General features: G+C 35.1%; 1 non-coding gene across 1 annotated transcript; it reads right to left on the bottom strand.

The window, feature by feature from the left end:
- Positions 1-5676: 5676 nt before the first annotated feature.
- Positions 5677-5779, bottom strand: LOC141510591 (U6 spliceosomal RNA). The gene has a single exon (XR_012475046.1). It is a non-coding gene; the product is annotated as a U6 spliceosomal RNA (small nuclear RNA).
- Positions 5780-14696: the final 8917 nt, after the last annotated feature.

Here is a 14696-nt window from a genome sequence, read left to right as displayed (position 1 = left end):
TGCATTTTTATCTTTCTATTTTGACCAGACCAAAATCATTAATAAGAAGTCAGAAACTTTACCTATGAGCACCAAAATTGCCCTAATAACATTCTCAGTCCCTCAGGAGTTAGAAACAACTGAGTTTAGCAAGATTTGGAAATTGGCAAAAACAATTAAAGCACAAAGGTAACAGTTTATCCTCCCTTATAATTTTCATTGCAATCTTCTCTATTGCGATACATAAGAATATGGACAGAGTTCTTACCCAGTAAATGTATTATTAGATTAGTTGTCCCTTAGTCTTTTGCAGATATTCTAAAGATATCATTTCTATCCAAGTCACTGATAAAAGTCTTAAATATCACAAATCTAATCACTTAAGCACTCTATTGGAAACCTTTTTTTAAGTTGACATCAAACCATTAATGATTACTCTGTGTTATTGTCCATTCAAGCAATTCTGGATCCATAAAATTCTTCAAAAGATAAAATGATTTCTATTATGTCTTTAAGGGCATAAGCCATTTTTTATAGGTGAATGACATAGTCACTGAATGAAGTTCCCAGAATTTGTCATATTGACAACTATGACAATAAATTTATTGTTACCTCTCTGAACAAACATTGTATATGTGTGTGTATGTGTGTGTGTTTGTATAGATATATATATATATACATATATATATGTATATATATATATACCCCATAGAAACAAAATTAAAATGTATTAGAAATGATGGAACTCTAAATTCAACTAAGCTAACACAATAACTTTTCTTTGAACTACCTCTTTGACTTCTTGTAAAGTTCACGCTCTAGAAATGCACTCCCAGCCCCTCTCAGTCTTACCCTCTATAATAAGCCTTTTTGAATTGATTCCTCTTTTAAAACTACTCTCAACTTTCTCCAATTACCTTGTCTTTACTTTTCTGGGTAAATCACAGAATTTATAGTTGGAAGGGACCCTAGTGACTATTTAATCCAACCAATTTAATCCAACACAAGAGGAATCCCAATTATAAGATACTCAACAAGTAGCTATCCATTCTCTGCTCTTAAGACTCAAATGAAGGAGAAAACACTGCCACTCAAGGTGGTCTATTATGGTGATTGCTAGTAAGAAGTTTTTTCCCCTTAGCTCAAACCTGAAGTTGCCTCTTTTCAACTTCAATCTATTTAATTCCACCCTTTAAGAAGGAAAAAAGAAATGTAATCCCTCTTCCACATGACAGCTCCTCACATACTTGAAAATCATTCTCCTTGCCTTTCCTCATCATTCACCTGATCCCCATATAACGTCTCTTCTCCAGGCTAACTTTTCAAATTCTTTAGTTGATCCTCATACAACACATACCTTTCTTTGCTGTCACTTAGGACATTCAGAATTTTGCCTTGCTTAAAATTATCTGACATTTGACAGGCATGCCATATGTGCCCTTAAGTCATTAATAAAATCTTTAACAGTGCAAGACCAACTGCAGCTTCCTAGTATACTTCCCTGAAGACCTGCAAATTGATATTAATGCACTAGTACTCTTTGAGTTCAATTAATCAACAAATTCCAGTAGGATACAAGTTCCTTGATGGGATAGACTACTTTGTTTTTTAATCTCATCTACCTATAGTACAGTTGATTTAATAGATGCAACTTCATTTTACTTAGGTCTCCTGCTTTAGTTTAAGTCATTTGGCTTATGTTATTTGCTTGTTGTTTAGTCCATGGCTCTCAATCTTCACAAGAATAGAATCAGACTTTATCATATATTTTGCTAAACATATAGCTAAACTATTTTCATAGAATTGTCTTCATCTGTCAATATGACAAATTCTGGGAACTTCATTCAGTGACTATGTCATTCAACTATAAAAAAAATGGCTTATGCCCTTGAAGACGTAATAGGTATCATTTTATCTTCTGAAGAATTTTATGGATACAGAATTGGTTAAATGGCCAGTATCATAGATAGTCATTAATGGTTCAGTGTCAACTTAAAAAAAGGTCTCCAATAGAGTGCTTAAAAGCCCTTTGATTAGTTTTGTGATATTTAATTCTTTAATGAGTGACTTGGATAGAGATGATAGCTTTAGAATATTTGCAAAAGACCAAAGGACAACAAAACTCCTGAATTACAGTCAAGATCTAAAAAGACCTTGCCAGAGCACTAGATTGAATATAACATAAAATTCACTAAAATTGATATATAAGATATCATTGATTCAATGTTCCTTTCAAAAAATGCAAATTGTAACTCATACATATTTGAGTGCTGAGTGCCTCTTGTTACCTCCCATATGTTCAAACAACAATTACATTAAATGTGCCAGAGATCTTGTTATCCACTAATATTTTAGAATATTTATAAAGTATTCTGATTGGTCATCTGGCAGGTCTTATTTTTGCTTCATGGCCAGCTCATTTTATCTTTGTATATAATTTATTAGTATTTTATATAATTTCTTAGCATTTTACTAATTTTTCAGAGTTCTTTATTGACTGTATTTTAGATCCTGATGAAATTAACTATGTTCTTCATACACATTTGTAATGCTCATTCTGAAATCATTGGAGGCATTAGAGTCTGTGATATAGAAATGCCAGTGGATTGTTAATATGTAAAAACTTGGGAAAGTAAAAAGGTTTTGGACTCTCCTGAAGGAAATCCAGCCTACTCTCTTCCTGCAATTGGAATTTGATTATAACTCATTTTCCAACTTTACTATCCATGGATAATACAGTCCCCAAATTGCATTTTAATGCATTAACCATCTGATGTCAGTCGAAATACATCCAAATCCAAGTCCAGAAAATAGGCATCCACTAGGTGTTTCCCAGAATTAATGTCATATTTCTTTCAGTGATTCTAACTCTCTTCCAGAAGATTATATAATATTGTGAAAATCAGCAATGTCTTCCTAAAGGAGGATCATCTGAAGGACCTGAAAGTTCACAGTGAATCAGTTCTTTGACCTAGATTCTACTCTGCATTTCCACCATCACAGTGGAAAATATCCCATTTTGTGCTTCCTCTGACATCTTTCTCAAAATAAAAGCAATTACTAAACAGAGTTAATTCTTTCAATGTATTTTCTTTTGGGGTTGTTTTGGGGGAGGGGTTGTTTTTGCAAGGCAACGGGGTTAAGTGGCTTGCCCAAGGCCACACAGCTAGGTAATTATTAAGCATCTGAGGCCGGATTTGAACTCGGGTACTCCTGACTCCAGGGCCGGTGCCCTATCCACTGTGCCACCTAGCTGTCCCCTTCATTGTATTTTCTAAGGAATCTTGAATACCTTTATAATATGAATGGGGAATATCCTTTTGTAAACGAACATGTAGAGAGCAGTATTATTCTACCAAATCAAATATTTCTCTACAGATTTCAGTTCACTATTAAATAGTAAATATATGGTATCTTGTTGAATACCTCATATGAATGTTTGCTGATTATCTATTAAAAACCCAATGAAGATGTGCCTGACTTTTATTAAGACTTTGTATAAATGGGTAAACATGATATGTCATTATCTAAATGGAAGGACATACTAGAAAGACTTTGAGTTGTCAAAACCAAAATTGAAAAGGGATAAATTTTTGTAGGAATAAAACATCAACTTCACAAGCACAGAATAAGGAAGGCATAGTTAACTAGTAGGTGGTGTGAAAAGACCTGAAAAAGTCTTCAATTAATTAGAAGGTTAAATCAAAATATCAATATACATTGTAGAAAAAGTGAATACCAAATATTTGAAGGCACTGAAAAGGAAGCATGTAGAACGGAATACAAAAAGCAGAAGTAAATAAGAAATTCCTAGTATCCTAACCTAAATTAAAAAGTGAAAAACAAAACATTAAAGTCATAAAAAATGCATAATAACAGAATAAAATAGTTTGACATCTACATACAAATACTACATTATGGAAATTTGAGAAGTCAAGAAATTACAAGAGAAACTCAAAGGAAAAAGGATATGTAATATTTCTAGGTATCTACACAGTCAAAAGAAGTTTAACATAATAGAAGCACAATTTGAATCAAACATGAAGCAGAAAACTGTTTCTTGACTGTGGTTAATAAAATAAATAGCAGGATAGTTGTGAAAAAGGAGGTGGCAGAAACTGGTTTTTCTTCAAAACTATAAAGGAGTTAGTTGACTCAGACAAAATCCAGAATTATGCTTCAAAATTCTCAAATGTCTTATGACCTAAGAGCAAACATCTTAAGGTCTGATGTAAGTGTGATTTTATCTTTTTTTTAAAGAATAAACATTTCATATTTACAATTAAGATCTTAATACTACTGATTGACTCCCTCTAAAAAGAAAATTATATATTTAAGAACTTTATGAAAATACCCAAAGCTTATATCATTCAAAATATGTAACATTTATGTTAAAATAATTATATTGACTCAGAAGCAAAAAGAAAAATTCTTCCCAAAGTGCTACATCTAGCACTATGAAGATTAAGAATTGTAATATTTAAGCTATCTATTGATTATCATCATCTTTTGCTCATTTTAACACATATGGTTAAGTCATCTACAGCAAATAAATAAGCTGGATCCAAGTATAATGAGCATTTGGTGCTCGTATGAGAAGATATATGTTTAAAATGTGACTGAAACAAAAATATCAAGAATAATTGATATAAAAACATAGTATCTCCTAAAAAGATTATTTAAGTCCATTACCTTTCTGTCTAGTCTTAGTTCTATCATCTGAAAAGGATGAGAGTTGTTTTAAAATATAATACACATGAAATTTAATATTTTGTACACAGATGTTATCAAATTATAGTTCAACTGAAAACATTAAGCAGCTATTTTATCTCATTTATACAGTCTTCAGTGATATTAAAATGAAACATACAAGCATAAAATTCTTAATGTATATTATAGATGAATCAAGACTAAAGGCTTTAAGTTTAGAGACAAAGATTAATTGAGTTAATTGATGGAAGTAATACTTAATAAGCTACAGATAAGATCCATCAAACATAAGACTAATCAAAGGGAAAGTTGAGTGTATATGTGTAATGAAAAATGACTGGAATCTTGAAGTCAAAGCTCAATAGGAAGTACAGATTTAGCTTTTAGCTTTAGCTTTTTACAGGATCTACAGATTTAGAGCAATTAGCTAGTATTAACATATCAGAATACTAATCTTAAGGTTTTCTTTAAAGTAAAATTTACAATAAAATGAAAACCTGTCCAAATGTAATAAGATGCAGAGGATGCCTACTTCCAAAAAAAAAAACTATAGATGAAAGATGAACACTGCCTCTGACAAATGAGGAAGAGAATTGATAAATATCCTCAGAGTTTGATTTTCAAAAAGAAAGTGAAAGCTACACAGAAATAGTTTTTTTAAACTAAAAGACCTCACTTCACAAAACAGTATAAATATCACCAAAAGAGAGAGACCATCAGTTTGTCAAATATAACCTAAAGTTCCTTATCTCTGGAGGAGGATGATTAACATCTACAACTTAAAAAACAATAATAGCACCATCAGTAATAACCATAGCAATAATAATATTATACTCTAAGGTTTTCAGAGCACTTTATCTCATTTTAACCTCATAATAACACTGTGAGTTAGATGTCATTATTAAAAACAGTTGACTTCATGTCAATAAAAAGGTATTAAATGATTAAGTCATAAAGTTCTATACAAATGGAGTGGAATGGAATATATGAAATATGGAATGTTTCACGAATTTGCATGTCATCCTTGCACAGGGACAATGCTATTATCTGTGTCACTCCAATTTAGTATATGTGTTGCCAAAATGAGCACAAAAGGCTTTCCTTAAAGAATCAAAACGCTGATAATAATCATGTGGCACAGTAAAAATAGCATTAGATGAAAGGGAAGACTTGAGTTCAAATCCATCTTCAGATACTTACAAGCTGTATGATTCTGAACAAGTCATTTTAACCCTTTGTTTGCTTCAGTTTCCTCATCTATAAAATGAGGATAATAATGATAATAATAACAATAATAGAACCCATCACCCAGAAATGATATTAAATTAAAATGAGATGATGTTTATAAAGAACTTTGAAAATCTTAAATCACTAAATAAACACTAGCTATGATGAAGAGGAAGAGAAAGAGAATGCAATGGAGTGGTGGAAACTGCATCATAGCATCACAGGTAGTAAAAATTTACTCTTAATCAGTACCTAGAAAAAAAATCAGATGAATAACATTATATATCAGAAGCTTTCTATCCTTTATAAACTCACATGAAAAATCCTCAGACTACAAGTACAAATCCCTATACATTGAATTCATTCAATAAACTGTACTGGATTATAGGATGTTTCAGCATCATTACAAATAAACTATTGACTAAAACTCCTAAGAATATAACATTACTTCTAACAAATTAAGGAACAATGTTTTAAATAGATTTTACATACAAAATTATCATAAGCTTCAAACTACAGGGAATGAAATTTAGTTTTCTTTAAATTTCAGAGACTGGGAGGAAAAAATTAAAAAATTAAAAAAAAGAATTGAGGTGCATGAGATAACTTTTGTCCTATCTGCTTCTAAAGTTAAGTTCTTGGCAGGTATGATCTATTCTTTTTATAGATAACAAAACTGCCTTAGAGGAAACGACCTATCCAATAAGCTTAAATTTGGGTTTTTCAACCCTGGAGTCCATTTGGGTCCTTCCCACATCAAGGAGGTATCATCACTTCCTGGCAAATAGAGGAAGAATAAATGGAAGAAGCTGTGTCAGATTTTGAATTCTTGGGCTCAAATATAACTGCATATGTCAATTGCATCCATGAAATTTAAAGACTTTTGCTCTTTGAAAAGAAGGTGATGGAAAATCTGGTCAGCATACTATAAAACAGTGACATCAACTTGCTAACTAAGATTCATATAACCAAAACTATGATTTTTCCAATAGTAATATATGGCTACAAGGTTAGTTATGAGATGGTTATAAGGAATCATAATGTAGTAATTGTAGTTATAATTTATGGTTATAAGAAAAGCAAAGTGATGCAGAACCTATGCTCTCAAATTATTGTGCTGAAGAAGGCTTTTGGGAATACCTGGGACAGCAAGGAGATCAAATAAGCCAATATTTAAATAAATTAATTTAGACTACTCATCGGAAGAATAAATACTGTAGCTGAAGGTTAAATACTTTTGCATGGTGAGAAGATAAAACTCATTAGATGTTGGGAAAGATTGAAGGCAAAAGGAAAAGGGAATGACAGAGAATAAGATGTAAAGATAGTGCCATGAAGCAATAAACACAACCTTGGACAGACTTTGGGAGAGAGTGGAAGAGCTTGGTGGACCTCAGTGGAGTCATGACAAACTGAGGGAGGATTTTCTTTTAAGATGGAAGGTTCTGGGAGGGGCTAGGAATTAGTGAGTTTGAAATATGTCTAAGGAGAAGGCCTTGAGAAAGGCCCAGTTTGGAACCACAGCCAAGAATCAGAACCTGAGCATTTCAAGGCTTGACTGGAGGCAGAACCCTCTTTTTCCTCCCCTTGTGGGCTTAGCTAGAGGAGGGAGTAATCTGGGGACTCTGGGCTGCTCTGCAAGGGTGTCTGTCATAACAAGGATCCAGGACCACTACAGGGAAAACAGACTGTTATTGTATGTGGGTTCTGATTCCCTCTCCCTTCTCCTTTTCTTTTTTGACCCAAATAGCCAGATTGAAATTCATCCATCCTTTGATTGGGGACAGGCAAAGGATGAGCAGGTTGTTTGCCCAAGCCCAAGCTCATGGGGGAGGAAAGGAGACCTGGAGAACAGGCAGGGCCTGAGAGACCTCTTGGAGGAAAGAAGAAAACTTCAGACAATTGCAGACTGGAGAGTAGCAAGATTAGTGGGCAAGGGAATGGAAGGATCTTGTTCTCCTGATGCCAGGGGTTCTGGACCACTGGGGATTGGCATTTTTCCCTACTTTCAGATGCCTTACCCCCCCACTGTGGCCAACTGGTCAACACATTAAAGGGGTGCATGAGCATGGAGTTTCCTGGGGTTGAGGGCTTGTGGGCCTGCTCCCCTAGACCCTGTCCCCTTGCCTGAGACAGTGCCCCAGGGAGGTCAGCAAAACCTCCATTTTCCCATTTTTAGCTGAGCACCACAGGCCAGCATCAGAGCAGAAGTCACCTTTCTTTAATGAACATGGTGTGTCCTTACCTCACCTCAGCCCAGAGGGAGAGGCAGAGCAGGTATGATCTATTCTCTTAATAGATAACAAAACTGCCTTAGAGGAAATTACGTACCCAATAAGCTTAAATTTGGGTTTTTCAGCCCTGGAGTCCATATGGGTCCTTCCCACCTCAAGGAGGTAACAGTCCCCTCCAGTGCTGTGGCAGATCAAGAAGGCTTCCCTGGGATGCTATCCTTTCCCTTATTCTTTCCTGGGAACTTGAAGGGTCCTACAGAGGAATTCTTCCAAATTAATGTAGCCCAATTAGGCTAGTCCTTTCTGTCTCCCCACAACTTCCCTACTTAGTCACCCCTAACTGGGTCCTAATGACCTGCTAGGTCAGACGGAATGGGGAGAACTGGAAGTGTACAGGAAATAAGTCTGGGGAAGATGGAGAGAAGAGAGCTTGGTTCTCCCCAGCTCCAAAAAAAAAAAGACGTTTTGTTTAAGCCTTCTCTATAACATATACAAACACACAGAAAATAAAGTTGTGTGTCTTGGGGGAAAAAAATTCTTGCACGTGTTTGGAGTCACAAAGAATTAGGCACAACTGAACAACTGAACAACAACAACTACTAGAGATGTCCCAAATTATACATTTAATAAATTTAGAAAAGATGAATTTACATCCCAATATTCTTATTCAGTTATAAGAAATAATCATTTTATTCATCAACATATTCATGGGAACATGAAATATAAAAGAATAAAATCAGTATGCCAAATCAACCTGAAATTATTTCTATCTGAACCTCATCGAAAAGGATAAGAATTAAATTATATAGACAACAATATTAAATCAAAATTTGTATTTTTTTTACTTATAAAGGAAATGTCCTTTAGGGGATTATAAGTTTCTTGAGGATCAGTATTGTTTTGATTTTGTTTTTGCATGCCTAGAATTTCATAGAGTACTTTTCATATGAAAATTATTTAATTTATTGAATCAAAATAAATTACTCTTCCCTAATCTATTACCTGATTAACAATTTAAGGTAAGATCGTTCATAAATATTTTGTGAATTTTATTTTAATAAATAATTCTTGAGGACCAAAATACTTTTGAAAACTAAAGGATTTTAGAATTTAGGGCACCAATGATAAGCTAAGGCCTGGTTTTAATATTATTATGCTACATGATTGATATCAAGTGCATTTTCTAAATCTATGTAGTCAACAGAATAGTCTCATATCATCATCATCACTAATGAGATCAACCAGTCAGCAAGCATTGTTGTTCAGTAATGTAATATGTTTTGTGACCCCATTTGAGTTTTTCTTGGCATATATTCTGGAATGATTTGACATTTTCTTTTCCAGATCATATTACAGATGAGAAACTAAGACAGAGTTGTGACTTGCCCAGGATCATACAGCTAGTAAGTGTCTGAGACCAAATTAAACTCATGTCTTCCTGATTCCTAGTTGCCATTATATCTACTGTCACATAGCTGCCCACATTTAAAGATGACCATCCTTAAATCTAAGCAGCTAGTAAGGCTTTGGATCTTCCATTATCGCATAGGACTTGATTTAACATATGCTATATGGACAGAATGCTATAAAATATTTATAAATATAATATTTAGCCTTATTCTATATTATACTCACATGCCCACTACTATACATTGCATCACAGCTAATTACTTGACTTGTCTATTCCTAGTTCTGTTTCTAGCACCACTTTCTATTATAATTTTACATCAAGGAAAGTAATGGCAACATCACTTCTACATGGAAACACCCTGAATAACCAGGTCTGATGGTTCATAAATGATCATTTCCTTGGAAAAGGATGATCTGAGAAAGCACATAATGTTTTAATCACTGAGCTTATATGCCTGATGTTTTGTTCAATTATCTAAAACTCTAGAAATCAGAAAGGAATGAATAATTATGTCTAAAATGATGGGACTACTGTAGACTTTCAGGGGCAGAAATCAGAGTGAATATTTTGACCCTGCTCTATCACACATTTGACCTAAAAGAAATGAAAGTTCCCTTGGTTCTGTTTAGCCTTCCATAGGCCTGAGGCCCAGCACACACAGTCCCAGCCTAAAAAAAGGACTTTAGTCATCTGTCTTGTCTGGCTCATTCTAACTCATCTCTGTCTCACAACACCACAAAACCTCACAACCTCAGGAGCCCCTGGGCAGTTGAGCTAAATGAAACTTCTGGGTTTCAGTTTGATGTTGAGCCCTGCCACATGCATTCAGGAGAAAATGAACCTCCACGGCTATAAACTGCAAACAGATCAAAACCACCAAGACTGTTTGATGAGACCCATGTGAAGGAAAACCGCTAAATTGTGCCTGTCTCTTGTTAAGCACACAGGACTTGTTCTGTTGAATGTTGGTTGTTATATATCCCCATCCCACCTTGCTCATCCCTTTCAGGTACCAGTTTTTTCAGCAATACCAATTATTCTTGGTTGCCAATAGAGAAACACCCTGAAAAATAAGCCTGCAGGTGCTCTATGAAAAACATGCCCACTACTCAGTCACAGTCAGCAGTTTCCTCTCAGTCTATAGATTCAGAAAGCCTGAGGTTATGAGAGTAGAAAAAAGTGAGGATGGTTGAATCATGTTTTCATCACCTGGTGCCCTTATTGGAGGCAACTGATGCTAGTCAGAATTCAAATTCACATGCCTTCAACCATCTGACCAGTTGTCTTTCTCAATTTGCCAGGAAAGGTTGCTGCAGTGGTGTGACCTAAGTTGGATCTGCATATGTATTTGTTCTGGACTTTGTATTTTAGTGAATTCTGTCCCAATGAGAGTTATTCCTCAAATGGTCCTTTGTGTGAGTGTCTACCATCACTCCCTGTGGGACTGGTATAAGAGACTCGTGTTCTATTCCTTGTGATCCTGGAAATTCAGTAACCATTGGGAAGAGAGCTGTCCCCTCTCCTCTTTCTACAGTCAATATCTATTCATGGAGGATAAGAAGTAAACAGGAAAGGACTCTGAGATAATCAAATTGCAAGGTATAATGGCCACAATTGAAAATTGGACCCAGACCAATCTCAGATTCCTGTGTTGGAGACTAGCTGAGGTTCACCTTTGATGTACTATTAAAGGAAACTATCCAAGAAGAAAATAATAATCTTTCATAGGTAAGCAATCTTTATATAAATACCCCAATAGTATATATTTGTTTATTTTTATAATAATGATATTCTCAATCAATTTATTAACATAAATGGCTGGGATATCCCCATTCTTTCTTTCTTTTTTCATTTTTAAAATTCCCCACTCCCACTAAAATGCAAAAGCAATTTTCACCATTTACTTCCAAAATTTTGAGTTTCAAATTCTCTCCCTTTCTTCTACCCTATTCCCCCATTGAGAAACCAAGCTACTTGGTGAAGATTAAAAATATGTAACTATGAAAAACATTACTACAATAGTCATGTTGTAAAAGTAAACATATCCCCCCAGCCACAAAGAAAGAGAAACCTCAAGAAAAATAAAGTGGGGGGGGGGGGAGAATGGTATGCTTCAGTCTGTATTCAGACACCATCAGCTCTGTCTCTTAATGGATAGCATTCTTTATAAGTCCATCAGAGAAATTACTTCAATATTTTCCCCAAAGTTGCTATTTCTAGCTATTCCCTCGATCCTATTCCATCCCCTCACATTTATTCCATTCTCTCTCTCCTTTCACCTTGTCCTTTCTCAAAAGTGTGTTACATCTGACTACCCTCTTGCACAACTTTCCTTGTCTTCTATCACCTACACCACCTTCCCCCTCCCTCCACTTTCTCTCTCCCCTTTCTCCCATCCCTTTCCTCTCCTATTTTCCTCTAGGGTAAGATATGCAATTGAGTGTGTATGTCATTCCCTCTCTGAGCCACATCCAATGAAAATAATCTCACTCACTCCCCACTTCTCTCCCCTGTCCGTTCACTCCACAGCAAAAGTTTTTCCTTACCTCTTTTATGTCAAAAAGCTTTCCCCATTCTACCTCTCCTTTCTCTATCTCCCAGTATATTGTTTTCTTCCTCATTAGCTTCATCTTTTTAATATCTTATATTTTCAAATCCAACTTCCTCCTGGGCATTGTCTAAATATATACTCCTTCTAACTGCCCTAATAAATGAGAAGGTTCATATGAGCTATCAGTATCATCTTCCCATGCAGTAAAAAATGTAGTTCAATATCATTAAGTCCCTCATGATTTGATCATCCCATCCAAACTTTCTATGCTTCACCTGAGTCCTGGACTTGAAAATTGTCATTTCAACAAAGGTTGAAAGTCCCCTGTTTCATTGAATGTCCATCTTTCCCCATGAAAGTGGATGTTCAGTTTTGTTGAGTAGTTGATTCTTAGTTTTTAACCAACTCTTTTATCTTCTAGAATACCATATTCCAAGTCTATGAGCCCACAATGTAGAAGCTGTTAAATTTTGTGTTACACTGACTGTAGCTATATGATATATGAATTGTTTCTTTCAGGCTGTATTATTTTCCCTTTGACGTGGGAGTTTTGAAATTCGGCTATAATATTACTGGTACTTTTAATTTTGGGGACCTCCAGGAGGTGATTATTGGATTCTCTCAATTTCTATTTTTACCTTCTGCTCCTAGGATACCAGGGCAGTTTTCCCTGGGTAATTTCTTTAAAAATGATATTGAGGCTTTTTTTTTGGGGGGGGGGTCATGACTTTCAGGTAGTCCAATAATTTTTAAATAATTATCAATTCTGGATCTGTTTTCCAGATAAGTTGTTTTTACACAGAGATATTTCACATTTTCTTTTGGCTTTTCAGTCTTTTGGTTTTGGTTTATTGCTTCTTGATTTCTCAAAAAGTGATCAGCTTCCCTTAGCTCCATTCAACATTTTAAGGAATTATTTTTTTCACTTTTGTATTTCCTTTTCCATCTGGCCAATTCTGCTTATTAAGGCATTCTTCTCCTCATTGGCCTTTTGGACTATTTTTATTTCCATTTAACCCAAGGTACTTTTTAAGATGATGTTTTCTTCAGTAGTTTTTGTATATCTTTCACCAAGCTGCTGACTTGGTCTCCATGACTTTCCCACATCACTCTCATTTCTCTTCCCAATTTTCCTCTACCTCCCTTTCTTGATTTTCAAAATCTTTTTTGATCTCTTCAATAGTCTGAGATCAATTAATATTTTTGTTGGAGGCTTTAGATTCAGAAATTTGACTTTTGCTATATTCTGAGTGCATATTTTGATCATCCATTTGACCAAAGTAATTACCTATGGTTGGATTTTTTCTTCAGTTGTTTACTCATTCCCCAGCCTATGACTTGATTTTAACTCTTTGATTAACTCTTTGAGATTACTTCCAGGAAGGAGGGTGCACTATTTCAAGATTTTGAGAGCTTTTGCAGCTGTTTTCTGGGATACAACCCCAGGGATCTGCAAGTTCTCAAGTCCTCCAATATCTCCTGACTTATACTCTGGTCTGTGGGTGACCACAAGCACTCCTTCTGCCCTCTCCAAGTCTGGTCCAGGTTTCCTAGAGTCAGGTTTGAGGCCTGTGCTGGACCCTCTTACCCTGGTGTGGCCGAGTTTTCCTGCTGACCTTCCAAGCTGTTTTTTGGCAATCCCTGGGTTGGGAGGCATGGAAACTGCCACCAATGCCATGTACCCAGGTGTCCCCAGGGACCCAGGGACCCTGAAGTCCATTCTTGTATGGCTGGGGCCTGTTTGCTCCAGTGTCTTTTTAACCCCTTTTTTGCAGATCTTCCAATTTGAATTGTGTTGAAAAATTGTTTCACTCAGTCTTTTTGTGGGTTCTGCCATTCTAGTATTTGGTCAGAGTCATTATTTAAAGGTATATAGGGGGCAGCTTGGTGGCGCAGTAGATAAAGCACCAGCCTTGGAGTCAGGAATACCTGGGTTCAAATCTGGTCTCAGACATTTAATAATTACCTAGCTGTGTGGCCTTGGGCAAGCCACTTGACCCCATTTGCCTTGCAAAAACCTAAAAAGATAAGGTATATGGAATGATTTGGGGGAGAGCTCAGGAAAGACCCTATCTTTATTCCACTTTCTTGGCTTTACCCCCATCCATTATTTCTAGAATAATATTTTTGGTTATCAGAAACATGCCAGATTAATTTTCTCAGTGCTTGTTCAGGAATCAGTGGAGCAAAGTCATATCTAATAACTAAGAAAGGAGTCCATGAATTTATTTTAGTCATCTATATATTCTGGTCCTCAATTGCCCCCAAAATTCAAAGGCAAAAAAAATAAACTAAAATACTTTTCCTTCTTTGATTATAGAGAATAGAGACCATTCTTTTATAAATCTCTTGCAAAGTTCATTACATATTAAATCATTGACATCAAAATTGCTTCTCCAGATTTATTTAAAATCAAATTCATAAAATCCATAAAATCATAAAAATCACCATAAAATCAAATAGCATTTATGGCATGGTGTGTAACAATGAAATAGAATTATTGTTTGTATTACAAATAAACTATTTTAATATATTAAATCTAGAAAATTATCACATGAAAATATAACTTATCTTACATATAAAC

This window comes from Macrotis lagotis, chromosome 1 (genome assembly GCF_037893015.1).
Source record: "Macrotis lagotis isolate mMagLag1 chromosome 1, bilby.v1.9.chrom.fasta, whole genome shotgun sequence".
Classification (NCBI taxonomy): Eukaryota; Metazoa; Chordata; class Mammalia; order Peramelemorphia; family Peramelidae; genus Macrotis; species Macrotis lagotis.
This window is presented reverse-complemented; position numbering and strand designations above follow the sequence as displayed.